Raw genomic sequence first — 14911 nt, 5'->3', positions numbered from 1 at the left:
AGCGGCGTGACATTATCGGCCACGCTTTCTCGCACATTATATTTACAGCGAAAATAACTGTTCTGCGAAAATTTACTGCAACGTTTGAGAAACAAATTACACCATTTCCCGCTAAAGGGGACCATGAGGCGATTCGAAGCCGGAGCACTTGCACGATCGCGTTCCGTTCGCGATCTTTGGGCATGCTACCGACCTCGCGTCATGGAACGCGAAGAGGAACGCTACGCGCGTCTTGTCTTCCCTCTGGCCTGGCCGTTAATTCTCACAGGGTGAGCGGGGAACGCCGTTGGCAGGCGTGCGAGAGGGGGGCAGCGTAGGAGACGAGAGAGAGGGGGAGGGGACGCGCATGCGCTGGTGCTCATCGAGGCGTTGCGCAGGAGAGAATTTCGGCATGTCTAGCACGCGTTTCAGAGGAAGAGTGGAAAGGGGGAGGGGAGAGGGAAAGTGGAGAGGGGGAGGGGAGAGTGGGAAGGGGAGAGGCGAAGTGAGAGGGGAGTGGAGAGGGTATGCGCATGTGCAGCAAGGGTGGTCACGCCGCACACCACCACCACCACCGGATTGAACTCCGCCATAAGATACTTCGCATCTAAAATATCGTTTCAAGATCTCTGTTTTCTCGCTCAACCATGGCGCGGCCCGTAGATTTTACAAAATTAATTTGCCAAAAGTCGTTAAAAAGCTCACTCTGAGAAAGTCGGAGCTGTTCCTTTAGCGCTCATAAATGGAGTGTGGTGATGATATGTGTACGATAAAGAAATAGACATGGCAAGTAAGTAGCATCGATTGATCAGCGTAATTTGCTGAGCGTAAAAAAAAATACTTAGCAATATGTTGCAAAGCTGCCCGTGTGCAAACTATTTTTTTTAAACGTATGTTTGTTCTCCAACCCACTAATTTTTTTCCCTGAACTATATGTTTATTTGAAGCGGGTGTAAGTTTTTATTCTATGTGTTGTCGGTTTTTATATTTTTTAAAGTTTATCCGCATTTCTCAGTGTTTCTGATTTAGTGTTACTGATACTCTGTGTTCAATAATAATTATTATAGGACAGTTGGTGCATGTTTCTCTTTGATGCGCTTTATTATTTGTTGTAGTTTTGAGCATTTCGGCCGTAGTTCGTTAGGCAAATTACAGAGGGCACATTGGAGGATGTCTGTATATTTCAGAAACACTTCACGGACGATCAGTTTGAGCCAGCCATCTTTGCGACGAATGGCTTCAAGAAACTAAAGCCTAATGCGGTTCCCTCCATATTTCTGCATCTGCCAGTCTGGAACAGTCTTCAATTAAAGAGCTAGCCCCAATTAATGAGCACGAGCAGCACGCGATGGATCCAAAAAGATACTTACCTAAGGGGGCAACAGAAGCGCTTCAAGCCAGTTCGAAATTTAAAAGAATGCGCGCTGGGGCAGGGGCGTAGGCAGAAATTTTTTTCGGGGGGGGGGGGGGGGAGGGGGCACCTCCTTGATTTGTAGTGGGGGCCGGGCAGGCAGATGTGGTCAAGTGTCATTTTAGGCTCAGTATGCAATAGCAAAAAAAAAAATTTCGGGGGGGGGGGGGGCACGGGCCCTGTGTGCCCCCACCCCTGGCTACGCCACTGCGCTGGGGGTATTTAGCAAATAGGTGCCTCCGCCGTGTTGTGTGTTCATAATTTGATGTAGCATCAGATTTTCCGAAATACATCTTGTGAACAAACACCACGGTATCCGAAAAGGAAAACGGCAGCTGCAAAGACTCTGTAGGATTGCGTTTAATATGTTCTGCTTCTTGTTCGCCTGGTGCGAGCGACGCATCCTACACTTATGAACTCAAATACAATGCACAAATGCTAGGTTTTCAAGTTGTCAAAACAGGTCACAGGTCCAGAAAGCTGTTCGCGCGTAAGCTGCCGCAATGAGATTTCTTATATGCCGGCACCAGTGTGCGCTTTGTTGCTTATAAAACGCGAAATGATAGCTAATGTACCGACCAACCACGAACTATTTTTACTAGCCATCTTACGTACGAACAGCTGTGTGAATCTGCGCCCAGAATTGTCGCGTTTCTAAGCAAGTACAAGCAAGCGCTTCGACGCGCCGCATACGGGCCGGGCGCGCATTGCGAGTCTCGCCCAATAATGGCGGCCGGGCGAGGAGGAAGCGGCGCTGAGAGGAGGAGCTTGCGCTACCTTTGAAAAATAGAGGGACTTTAAAACGTGCAATAGCGCGAATGGCGGCCGCCACAATGGCCGCCATGCGATCCTAACGCAGAGAATAGTAGATCCACTCCCGGTGTTTGAAGCTGAAACTCGCCGCGGTTGATTTTTTTCGCCCTGCGGCGATCGCTGGAACTTGAGACTTTCCGGGGCCTGGTATACTCACCTGAATAGAATCACGTAACATCGCGTAACAACTAGTCATGTGACTAAAATCACAGCATAGCAAATCACACAAATAGCCGAGCCATGCCATACTTAGTACAACCAGCAAAAACTTAGCCTCTTCAGCGAAAACCTGGCATTACTAGCAAGAACTTAGAACAAGCTAGGTCGAACACTAGCTCCGCTCTTGGCTCCAGCTTTGCGCCACTAGTGCAAGCTGCGCTCTTATTTAATTATTGGCCTCGCGATCTTGGAGTGGCGCCCTCTCGCGTGTGACGTCAGAGCGGGGGCTCCGCTCTCAACTGTCTCAACCGCGCTGCAGCAGCCGCTGCTCCTGTATGCGGTTCGTCTTCTTCAGGCGGGAACTTTGTCGAACGAACAGCCTCGGGACGGTCAACTAACGCCTGCAACGAATGTTTTCGAGTGTAATCTTGAACTTGTTTTAGTTCCCTACCGACAGGGCCAAGAAATCCCCCGGATGGTCGACGAGTGCGCCGATGCCACCGACCGCATTGCTGGTAAGAAAGTGAAACCATGTGTGAGTGTTCTCGCTCGTTATCTTGTTTCCGCCGTACGATGCTCATTAGTTTGGGTGGTGGTTTCGATATTTCTGTAAGCGTGCCCTTCTCCAGCATCTACAAGTATGTAGATAAAGCTTGTGAAAGGTAGCGGTGCCTCATCGAGGGTGAGGCAGTGTACGACGCAGGCCACGTCGTTGAATGCGCGGTCGAGGCCGTCAACGGAGATCGCATCACCGTCGCTGCTTTCGTCCTGCAAACAAGTGCGCTAGTGCCGCCTTGTTGCACACCCCCCTGCCGATGCCCATGATCGCAGTTTGTCCCGTAATGTTGGTTCAGTGAGAACCATATTACGTCGTAGTTCCTATTAATACCGCACAGGGCCGTCGCATGGGTATTAGAATATAACAAATAGTTAATCGCTAATCATACCACGCACAGGGCCACAGAGATTAACGTGACAAAGGCGAGCTGGGTCCAGTTTCACGCCACGCAGCCTAACGAAAAGCTTAAAGAGCTCCGCTTTTAAAAAAGCGTCTGCACTGCCTCAGGTGAAAACTTTTAGAGAATGTGCACTAAACAGCGGCAACAGGTTTCGCTTATGACATTATGATAAGCAGTCCGCTAGGCGCGCGCTTGCCTTCATAAGTAAAATACGTATGTACGCCATCCAAATGCAGCCGTAGTCTCAGATATCCTGCGCCGCTCAGCTGAGCTCACGAGGCGCACTTTCCTGCGAGGCGATTCGGAGGCCGCGTCGTCGGCTCTTTGTCTAGGGGCCTTCGCGGCAGGTTGTGGGACGGCACCACACCCGGTGTAAGTCGCCTATGCTTATAGCCTGCGTGCCATAAACGCCTTAAGTATTGGCGGGGTGCTTAAACACGGTCACAAGCTTACCTAAGAGTCGCGCGTACGGTGGGTAGCTGAAGTCACTGTCCGCGAAGTGCTTGCAGCACACGGTCGATGAAGGCGTGGAGCGCTTTCCCATTCTGAGCGTGCGATGCACTTCTTCAGCCTCGGGTCCTTAGGATAGTAGTGAAAGTCTTTTTCACGAGCGGACGAAGTACACTGAGGCACAGAACAGTACATCGCCATTGCGCAGCACTCGCCGCGGAGACACGCGGCCGCAGTTCTAAGAAACAAAGAGCTGTGGTTCTAAATGAACGTTAAAAGCAGACCCGCGGTTGTTCGAACAGCGTCAGTAGCCACCATACACAAGATAACCAATTGAACTGCTTTTTTGTTGAGATTTACTACAACGGTGGTTTCAACACGGCGCTGGGCCTACGTAGCAGACGAAAGCGCGCGAATCCCCGCTCTGAAGTCATACAGGCGCCGTTCGTAGCGCCGCCATCGGTCGCACACCAGACCAATACTATTTTAGAATTATCTTTTTACTTCTTTTTTTCTCGGCCTCCTCTTCCTGTCTTTCCATTCCCAATCCCCTCTCCCACGCAGAGTAGCAAGTCAGCGATATGCATACGCCAGCTAAATTCTCTGCCTTTCAATAAAGAGCTTTCTCTCTCTCTCTTTGCCTTCGAGACGATCGTTTAAAGGGTACAAATTAAACTCGTTTTGTTTATTGGGGGTAATTTTTATTGCGTAAGTTACAAGTAAAGCTATTTGGATAGTCAGCGAAACTCAGAAATAAAACCAGATCGATCGCGAAGGCTTTTAGGGTTCACTAAAGCTAGGTGTGTCCTTGTTTATTTGGCTCCATTGACGGTGCAGGCTAGTGAGTAGTGTGTCACACTATCTGTATTCAGTATTCTGCCTTTCTAAAGACACTATGCGAACAAGTATGAGGAAAAACCAAGGAAATTCTTTGTTTAACCTCGTTAGGAAAATCCGCCACATGCCACACACTCTGCGGAATTGATTTCATGTGAAGCAGTCGGCCTAGCAGCCACTGCCGGATTTTTCGCTTTGAACCAAGCGTATCGACACGTCTTGGTAAATTTAGTAGTTGTGCGCATATGGTGGCCTTGCCAGGTACGTAGACTACACTGGCATGTAAAGGGCAGCACATGGTCCGAAACAACGTCAGCACTCAGGTTATTAAAGCGATGTCAGTGTTATCGCAACGAAGTGTACGCTACGTTGCGATGATACGCATGTCACAATGGCGCCATTATATCGTGAAAATTCCGGCAGATCCAACGCTTCCTGGAAATCTATGTGATGCAAAACAGTCCTCGAGTAGGTGCCTTCGCCACTTTTTTTCTTTTTTTTTTTAGCTTTGGGCCACGCGTTATGACGTGGATCAACGCCTTTGTGTAGATTAAGAAGTTGTAGGCATATCGAGAGCTTTCCTAGCACGTCGACTACATTCGCGCAGGAAGGGTAGTTTATGGTCCGACGTAACATCGGAAGGAAGGAAAACGGGAGAGAGGAAAGACAGGGATGTTAACCAGTTTGGCATAACCGGTTTGCTACCCTGTACAGGGGGAAGGGATGGGGGGAGATTGAAAGAAGAGTAAAGAGAGAGAGAAAGAGAGGGGAACACACACGCACACACATAACTTCACAGCGCAGAGCGGCAGTCTTGTGCGTTATGCGGCATCATTGAAAAGTCTACAGCCGCTCGTGTAAGTCTGTTGTCCTTAGGAATTTGAGCAATGCCTTCGTTGCTTGAATTCTCGATGACTTCTCAGGATGACATTGGAGAATCGTGTCTAGTGTCAACGTTCTGTTGTGAAGATGAGCGAGAGCGAATACCAGGGATCGTCTCTGCGCAGCGTAGCGAGGACAGTCGCAGAAGATATGTTGCAAGGTCTCCTCGGTGCCGCAGGCGTCGCAAAGAGCGTTGTCGGCCATCCCTATTCGAAACGAATATGACTTCGTGAAAGCCACCCTTAGCCATAAGCGGCATAGCAGAGTGGCCTCTCTTCGGCGGAGTCCAGATGGTATTTGAAGTCGCCGCAACTCGTTGAGGTGGTGTTGCCGATAGGTTTAGCTTCTTGATGTATTCAGTGTTGAGTGCGAAATATTATTTGCGGTCCTTTGAAGCATGGCAACTGTTAGCTTTAAGACCGACCACCCAACAACATCAACGGCTGGTGAACTGACAGCTCTTCGCGCTGCACTTTGTGTTATCAATCGCGAACAACCGCAGCGATGGTCAATTTTTAGTGACTCCAAAGCAGCCCTACAATCTCTCTTGTCAGCCCTGCGGCGTGGACCATATGAACAACTGGTATTCGAGATAAGACACCTCATTCATACGTCATTTGAGAAGGGACACCAAGTGACATTTCAATGATTGCCAAGTCACTGCGGCGTGCTTGGCAACGAACATGCCGATAATGCTGCTCGGTCAGCTCTGCAAGGAGACAAGGAAGAGGCTATACCGCTTTCAAGGTCTGACGTAACATCGGCATTCACGTTAAAGCAAAGGCGTCAGTTTTATGGAAATGAACAGCAGGCTACGGTGCGATTAAAACCCCTTGATCTAGGGAAGTAACGACACTCTCCTCCGCGCGTCGCGTTTCCTCCTCGATTCTCTTAGCCCGCCGCCGGTGCGCGCTGCGCACGGCACCATTTTTCGCCGCGGCTCCCGCGGACGAGCCGCAGAATTCGATGGAGGCGCGCGATTTCGAACCACTTGCGCGCCCCAGTGGTGCAGAAAACTTAATAAAAGATCAGTTTCTTCCGAAAGCCTTGTAAACGGGGCACGCTAATTTAAAAGGAGTTTTATGGATCGTGCAGACGTTTTTTCTGCCACATGATAACAGGCTTTGATATGGTTTAGCTTGCGTTATGTCAGCCTGTGTCTGTACTTGAGGTTAAGTAAAAGCCTCTAGTGACCGTACTATGATAGTTCACACGAAAATGCCATTACAATATGTAGTAGCAGAGTTGCAATTGCGATTTTTATTAAGAAAAAAATTATCAAGGCCGAAATCAGAGTGCAGTAATAGCGGGATAATTTTTTTCATGCACGCGCAACTCGTTGGTTGATACGTACCTAAAAAGAGCATCGTGTCATATTCATCCCCGGAATCATTGGTATTGCGTAAGTATGTTATGAATTAGTAATGTATCGAAAAAGACAATATCAAGAAATTAGAAAAGTGGTAAGTATATCACTGCATAAATATACACCGTTTTACAAATGTCAAAGAAGATTCACTGCGACAAAAGATGGACGAAAGATGATATCTCGCACTATCCGCCTGTTCTTTACCAACAGCTGCTCTATTTTCTCGGAAGTGACAGTGCAGGAGAGGTAGCGCGTTTTGTTTTGAGACAGAGAGAGAAAAAAAAACTTTTATTTTCGAAACCCAAGTCCGGGTCTGAGCTCTAGGGTGATGCTGTACTGACCTCCCCTAAGATGGTTAGTATGTATTTAAGGAGAGTTGCCCACGAGGAGGTGGTTTCTCCTGATTCGCAACACAGGCCTCCCATGTAAGTATGTTAGAGCAGAGTGAATGGTGTTGTGGCGTGTTGGCTCTGGGGCAGTGCCAGTATGTGTGGGATAGAGTCGGCATGGAACCGCAAAATTTGCAATGAGGTGTATTCGGGGCTTCTTGTATTTTACGCAGTGTCAAGTCATTCGGTAGAGAGTATGTTTGTGCTTGCCTCAAGAGCGCGGTTTCTTTTTTCGAAAAAGCCTCGGGCGGTCTAGGAAGCTCTCTTCGGGCTAATCGGAGGGATTTCGGGCGGGCCCTTCGTTCCTGATGGCGTTCTGCGCGGTCCACTGTCGGCAGATAAATGTCAGGCCAACCCTGGGAGGTATGGGAACACCAGGGTGTTGAGGCCACTTTTTGCAAGGAATATTCCATGCGGATATTCGTGTAATTGAGATTGGCTGCGTATTCACAGTCAAGCCACTGATTTTATGAGCTATACAGTCGGATACAACCCAAAAAAGCACTTAGAAAATAGCAGTCTACATGCAGTGAGCATTGGTACACGTGGTATCCCGCGGCGCAAACAAGCGCTCTTTTCGAAGCTATATTTAAAGTATGCAGCCTAGTAGGGGAAACTGCAGTGCCTTTTACGTTAAGCATAGGCACCCACCAGGTGAATCGTCATATAACAGACAACACCGTAATCACTACCGGTTCACGCGGGCACTATTGATCCCGATAAGGGCGATCCGGATTAGGCTCGATCCAGATCAGGTGCTGCTCCACGCTCACTTTAATAGCGATCGCGTTCGATCGGCACCGAGACCATCGCGATATACTCATCGACATCTGGCTCCCTGATTGCGATTTGATTTACGTTTGCGCCAAACTGGGTCCGGATTAGTTTGTACCGTATCGTAGCGATGACTGTTGATCGCGATCAAGAAATTCGATCGAGGATTCACTCTGATCGCGACGAAAAGTGCCCGTGTGACGCCGGTACAAGAGATAATCTAGTTTCTTATTGGTTAACGAACGGCGCGCGGCCTGCTTGATAACGGCTCACTTTCGCTGTCATAATGTTATTGCTTTTGTGTTGCGCAGTGCACGTTTTTCTCTTTGTTTTCTTGCGCAAGATCGCATTTGTGTCCTTATTCTTGTGCGTGAACTGAGCCCCTCCCCTCCCACTATCGACGAGGAAAAAACCTCATTTGGAGACCAGCACCTGTAAGGGTCATTCGTTCATTCGTTTGTTTTTTTTTTTCCACCAAACATTCACGTTAAGCGCACCCTAACAATCACGACAAGCGCGATCGAGAAGCTGTGTCATCGCACGTAAATGTTCGCAGCGGAAAGCAGACTATGTAGTTGTGCATTTCAGACTGAATAACAGTTGCCGACATACGAAGTGATGGAGTCTCAGAAGAATATTCAGCTTATTGAGAACAACCCTTTTTTATGCAACGCAAAAATAGCCGAGAAAAAAAAAGAACGTTTATAAGCAACCAAAAGAGTATTTAAAACTCAGCGTTCAACAATGCTTTGAGAGGAGCGATAAGAAAGGCGCCTTACCTCGCAAAGAACACTGTTCTTTGTCGAAACAATGTTCCTCTGGCCAATGTTGTGCAGCCACTGCTTCTTGTGCATGTCATCACGCTTACCTTGCGGTATCGTAAAATGTGCATAACCATTTGTATGCTCGTTTTTGCAGTTATTGGTGCAACAGCACGGCATAGCGGCAGCACGCAGCGCAAAAAACAAAGCGCGCGCAACGTTCGCTCCGTGGAGCCGCGGCGAAAAAGGACGCGAGCGAAAAAGAAAAATACCATCAAAACGCAAGATCCACGCGTCTCTAAGGGCAACCGCAAAGGAGACCAATCGTCGCGCAGAGAAAGCGGCGAACAGGAGAACGCGAAAGGGGCGAGAAGGGAAAGAGGAGGACGCGCTTGCGGCGGCGAGTACAATGAATGGCGGTACTCTGCCAACACCAAGTGGTTTTACGGGCGATGATCTGCACATCAGCAGCAGCGGTCGTTGACATATCGTTACGGGGTCGCGCAACGCGTGACTACAGATTGCAAAGTCATAGGAGCATACATGTATTGTTTATTACATAACATGCAATATATCATTCATGTTGAATCATTACATGTTATAAAATCGCATAGCCAACACTGGAACCACAATTCGCGTTGACCCGGCATGTGTTTTTCTGAAGAAATTTCTAGCACTGGCGTGGCTCTATGGCAGGGAAATTTTTTTTGCGAGAAGGGCAAGCCACGTTATTCACGTCATAAATTGTGAATCGCGTCATTCGTAGACTCATGTCCTTCTCTGTCAATTTGGTACATAGATAGATAGATAGATAGATAGATAGATAGATAGATAGATAGATAGATAGATAGATAGATAGATAGATAGATAGATAGATAGATAGATAGATAGATAGATAGATAGATAGATAGATAGATAGATAGATAGATAGATAGATAGATAGATAGATAGATAGATAGATAGATAGATAGAAATGGTCAAAGTGCCTTTAGTTCGCTAAGACATACATGGTATTTTTTTAGGCCTCCCGGTATGTTTCTTTTACTGCTGCTGATCACCCGGTAATCGGAGCTCTAAGTGGCAGTAGTGTTAATAGCGGCGGTGTCCTGCGACGCTTTGTGTAAGTATACAATTCGTCCGATGCGCTTCTTGGCGTCACATGCCACGTAGAAGAAGAATTGTTTATAGATTGCACGTTAGCATGTCGCTAACGAGCGCTTTACGCCAGTAAACAATTAGAATATGAAAAGTCATTGCAGTCCGTCCTCTTCGTTTAGACGATGCGCCACAGAAAATTCGCTGCCAGCGTTGTTTCTGCTGTACACCTGTCCGGTGATCCGGTACTGCGGATACGATGAAACGTTTACGGACAAGATAGAACTCCGCGCGGGATTAGCGCCATCGTGTAGTGGCTTCTTAATTATGTGCTTGTAATCAGGTAGCAACCCGCTAGCTAGCCGGCAAGCACAACAGCGACTCCCATCAATTATGAAGGCTACAAGCCATTGGCAGCCAAGTGTATAAAAGGCTGTCATGTCAATCACCTAAAGCAACCCCAATAAGTTGTTTCGCAATGAAATATGCCTTGAGCGAGAAACATGAAGCTTTTGAGATACTGACAGACATGTCATTCAAAGGAAACAAAGTTGGTCGCAGTTAAGAAATTTTCAAGCAATTATTATAGTGCGTAGCCGTTTAATGGTATAATATACGGGGTGATCAAAAGTAGGGTTTATGGTTTTCTTGAAAATCGGTGCCGGGAGGTACGTGAAGATCACCTTTTTAAATAAGAAATCAATCTAGGGGGGGGGGGGCAATTATTTATTTATTTAATATTTATTAAAGATAATTTGAAGGCCCGAAGGCACCACAGAAAGGAGTGGGCAAAACAATAATTACAAGTGTAGTTTAAAAAAAAATGTTACAGGGATTTCTTGTACGCCGAGCTTGAAATCTTTTTCGCCCATTATGCAGGCGATGGAGGCGGGAATGTGGTTATAGGCGCCGCTTGTCCTAGGAACCAAGGATCCATTGCACAATCTGGTACGACAGGACGGTAAGTCCACGTTATAGCGGTGATCGGTCCTCGGTGATATGAAATGAAGTGGCGGAAAGAGAGCGTCCTTCAAATAGCTCTTATAATAATATATTTTGCGAAAAATCTTAAGGCGAGGCGATATGCGGCGGGACGAAATGTGAGGCAAGTTTAGAGTGTTCTTCATGGATGTGACACTGTAATGACGTGAATAATTCGATAAGATGTAATGCACTGAGCGATTCTTAATGGCTTCGAGAGTTTGAATGAGAATGGCATGAGTTGTATCCCATATTGCGCATGCTTACTCTAATTTTGGCCGTACCAATGTTTTGTAGAGTGTTAGCTTGATTGACGTTGGGGCAGAGGAAAATTTTCGACCTAGATAACCAAGCATGCGGTTAGCATTGTTACCAAATATTCTACGTGCATATTCCACGAAAGATTGGAAGATACCTGCACACCAAAATATTTTTAACTCTCAACAGATGGTAATGGAATGTTATTGAGGCAGTGTGTATGCGAACAGTGGGTAGTAGCTTGGCGTGGAACGCGCATGCTCTTAGATTTAGTTATATTAACTGTCATGAGCCATTCTTACGCCATTGCAATATTCCATCTATATCGCAAACTTCTGGTAACGTACGCAGTCATCTGCGAATAGTCGCGCTTTTGAGGAAGAGACCCAAGATGGAGGATCATTAATATAAATTAAGAAAAGCAGTGGGCCTAAAACGGACCCTTGTGGTACACCAGACGTTACAGCGGAAATAGGTGAACAAAAATTGTTGGCTGTCACATACTGGCTACGGTTAAAGAGAAATTCTTTAATCCATGCAAGTACGTTGGGGTCAATATTGAGCTGATTAAGTTTCGAAACAAGTAGTCCATGTCAGACGGAGTAAGATGCTGTAGCGAAATCTAAGTATATGCAGTCAGTATCAAATTTAAGATCTGAGGCAAGAAATAAGTCGTTAGTAAAACACAGCAACTGCGTTCCGCACGAAACTGCTTTACGGAATCCATGCTGACAAATACTAATGCACATCACCGAATTTATGCGCAGCAACCACCTTCCCAGCCTTCCAGTCAGATGGCAGTGTTAACGCCTGTTCAAAAAGTTTTGACAATAGTAAAGCCGAATTGACTTGTGTACACTTCAGCTTTTTTGACGAAATACAATCCGGACCGGCTGATGAAGACACTTTCAAGTTGACAATCAGTCTTTCAGCACCAACTGCGTCAATGATGATGGAGTCCATTGGCACGAAATTGGTTCCTGGTAAATGCAGGAATATCGGGTGGGGGGGGTGCTCTTATGAATGTGTGACGCAAATGCTTCATTCAGAACATCGCAGCACTCACTATGTGAAACTGTGACTTCAGACATGATTAATTCAATATGTCGCGTTTTAGTTCTGCTTATGATGCTCCAAATCTTACGCGGGTTAAGACCGAGCAGCGAAGGAAGTGTTTTAACAAAGAATTATTTTTTTTTTGCTTTCGAAAGCGCACTACAGAATTCTCGATTCAATACATGATAGGATGACCAATGGCCACTTCTGGCTGATAATTTCCCGCGTACGAATAGCCGCTTCTTTTTATTTCGCCTGCGTTTTAACGTGTTGTTAAACCATCGAGAACGAGGATTCGATGAAATAACATTTAGAAATAACAACGTTCAATTGGCCTAGTTGGTAGGACGTTGTATTTGAGATGCGCTGAGCGAAATGCACAAAAGAGCAACTTAACAAGAGGACAGTACCACTACTCCTGTCCTGTTCTTCCGTTACTCGTTTGCGCATATCGCTCAGCGCATGTACATTTCAACGATTCCATGAAAGCTTTCTTTTAGGCACAAAGCGATCAGTTAGGTGTAGTAAGTTGTTCTTATATTGTAATCAGTTCTGCTCAACTGATCGCTGCTCAAAACCAGCAAAAAACAAGTCAACAAAACATTGTTATTCTCTGTTCATCCATCAAAGCCCGCCTTGCTGTAGCTTGGATAACCTTGATTTTTTTCTTGACGGAAACTCCTGCTTTTGAAGTGAAGTGGATTATAGAGTGGTCGCTAATAGCCGGTAGATGAGTTGAAGGTGAAGCTAGGCCAGTTGTAGTGTTAAGTATTATGTGTAATATGTTAGCGGATGTGGGAGTAATGCGAGGGGTAAAGTCAACGAGCTGAAGCTGGGTCTAGTTGCAGTCGTGAAAAAAAGTAAAAAAGTTGCTTGCTTTCAGCTGAGCTATGCTTTAAAGTAACCGAGTCTCTTTCTGACATGATATCAGAAAAGTTGAAGTCGCCAAGGATGAAGAAGGGTGATCTTGCGTATCTGACGGACAGCTGATTGATAACATCGTGCAGGTCATTACAGAAGGATGACGATGCAGATGGTGACCGGTAGCAAGCACAAAATATTATTTCGCGAAAATCACTGAGCGCGCGTGCACACACCAGTTCATGGAAGATAGAACACGAATAACATAAGAAGCAACGTTATCGGCAATCGCGAGCAGAACACCACCACCAGACCGGATAGTTCGGCGCGGATAGTTCTTGTGCTTTGCACTTACTCTACTCCTCCTGTGCGTCTCATGGCGAGAAAGTATAGCTCGGAACGAGTGTGTTGTGGAGACTACCTTTCGAAGCACAAGAAGCTTAAAGGAGTACTGACACGAATTTTAAAAAAAATTTCGGATTGTTGCTCTAAATAAAATACTGGTGTCGAGAAACCTAAAACGACTATTGTGGTGCCTGGGAATGCATCCTATATATTTTAATTAGCGCCACCTTAAAAACATATTTTCGGTGTCGATATCGAGGGGGTGGTTTCTCAGTGTCGTTTCATAGCAGTGTGACGTCACGGAGATACAGAAACTCGCGACGTACTAGCGGGAAATCCGTCATCTGCTCGTGGTGGAATAGACAACGATGAGTGAATTGTCGTCCAGTGACCCTGACAGTGATTTCTACGATTTAGGCTGCATGCAGGACGCAGAACTCGCGAACTCGGAGGAACTGTCTTGGCTCGTCGGGATAATGTCCTTGCAGTGTGGCTGGCTTGCAAATGCTCAGCGACGAAAACTTCAAAGTCAAATTGAAATATTTTATGCGTGTTCTCCGGCTCCAGTGTGTGGACAGCGTGGACACTGCATACCAACGAAGCAAAAAATGTCCCTTTTGCGATGCCTCAAAATTGTGTCAGTACTCCTTTAATTATTGCAAAGAAGCCAAAATTTCGCAGAGTTACCGACCTAGACATAAATGCTTTGAAGGAACGTTTAACGCCCGAAAGATCAGTGACTGTCAATGAGACGGACTACTTGTGCTACTTGTGCTATTGCTACCACTGCAATGAAAGATCTTCACGGAACGCACAGTTTAACGATGACATTCTTATGCCCCCTGAAAAAGAAATCGACGCAATTAACCAGATCACTGCGGCTACCGGTGCACGTGCGTTCAAGTCACCCGAGAGATGTTGCTGTTTCGAACTCAATCGGTCTGAGGACGCGAAAACGAGCTTTCACTGCGCCGTCTCTTACAACGAGCATCTCGGGTGCGCGCGCGCCTGATCGGTAGCCCCGCGCTCGTGGCCGCTGCAGTGACCAAATATTTTCAAATTTAACGTCTTCAGTGCCGGCGACACCTTTTGAGGTACGTGCTGGCCTTTTAATAAAAAGAAATTCAATCCTGCCTGCATTTTATACACTTGCTGGGCAAGAAGTCGGAATTGCCCATCCTTGCTTTAAGGGTCTCATTGGAGGGGCCGTAACTATTAGTGCAACGACATTATGCAACATGTTTTTAATGATTGTCAAAGCTGATGTGGACGAGAATAAGTGCACAAAGTTTAAGAAATTTAAAAAATGGGGTTTGTTTTTAATTATCGCCAGAAGTTTCCATTGTTCGGTGTTTTCTTGAACTTAGCCCGATCATATCTCTTTACTGAACAGTTATATAAATACAAGATTTGGCAGTTTGGTAGACAAGCATGCGAAGAACGTAATGCGGAATTTTTGTAGCTCTGCTACTAGGCAATTTTGAGATAAAGAGCTTCAAAGTAAAGAAAATTTTGCCAATTGGGCCATTTTT

Source organism: Rhipicephalus sanguineus, chromosome 8 (assembly GCF_013339695.2).
Source record: "Rhipicephalus sanguineus isolate Rsan-2018 chromosome 8, BIME_Rsan_1.4, whole genome shotgun sequence".
In the NCBI taxonomy this organism is placed as follows: Eukaryota; Metazoa; Arthropoda; class Arachnida; order Ixodida; family Ixodidae; genus Rhipicephalus; species Rhipicephalus sanguineus.
The sequence above is the reverse complement of the archived record's forward strand: the minus strand, read 5'-3'. Positions refer to the sequence as shown.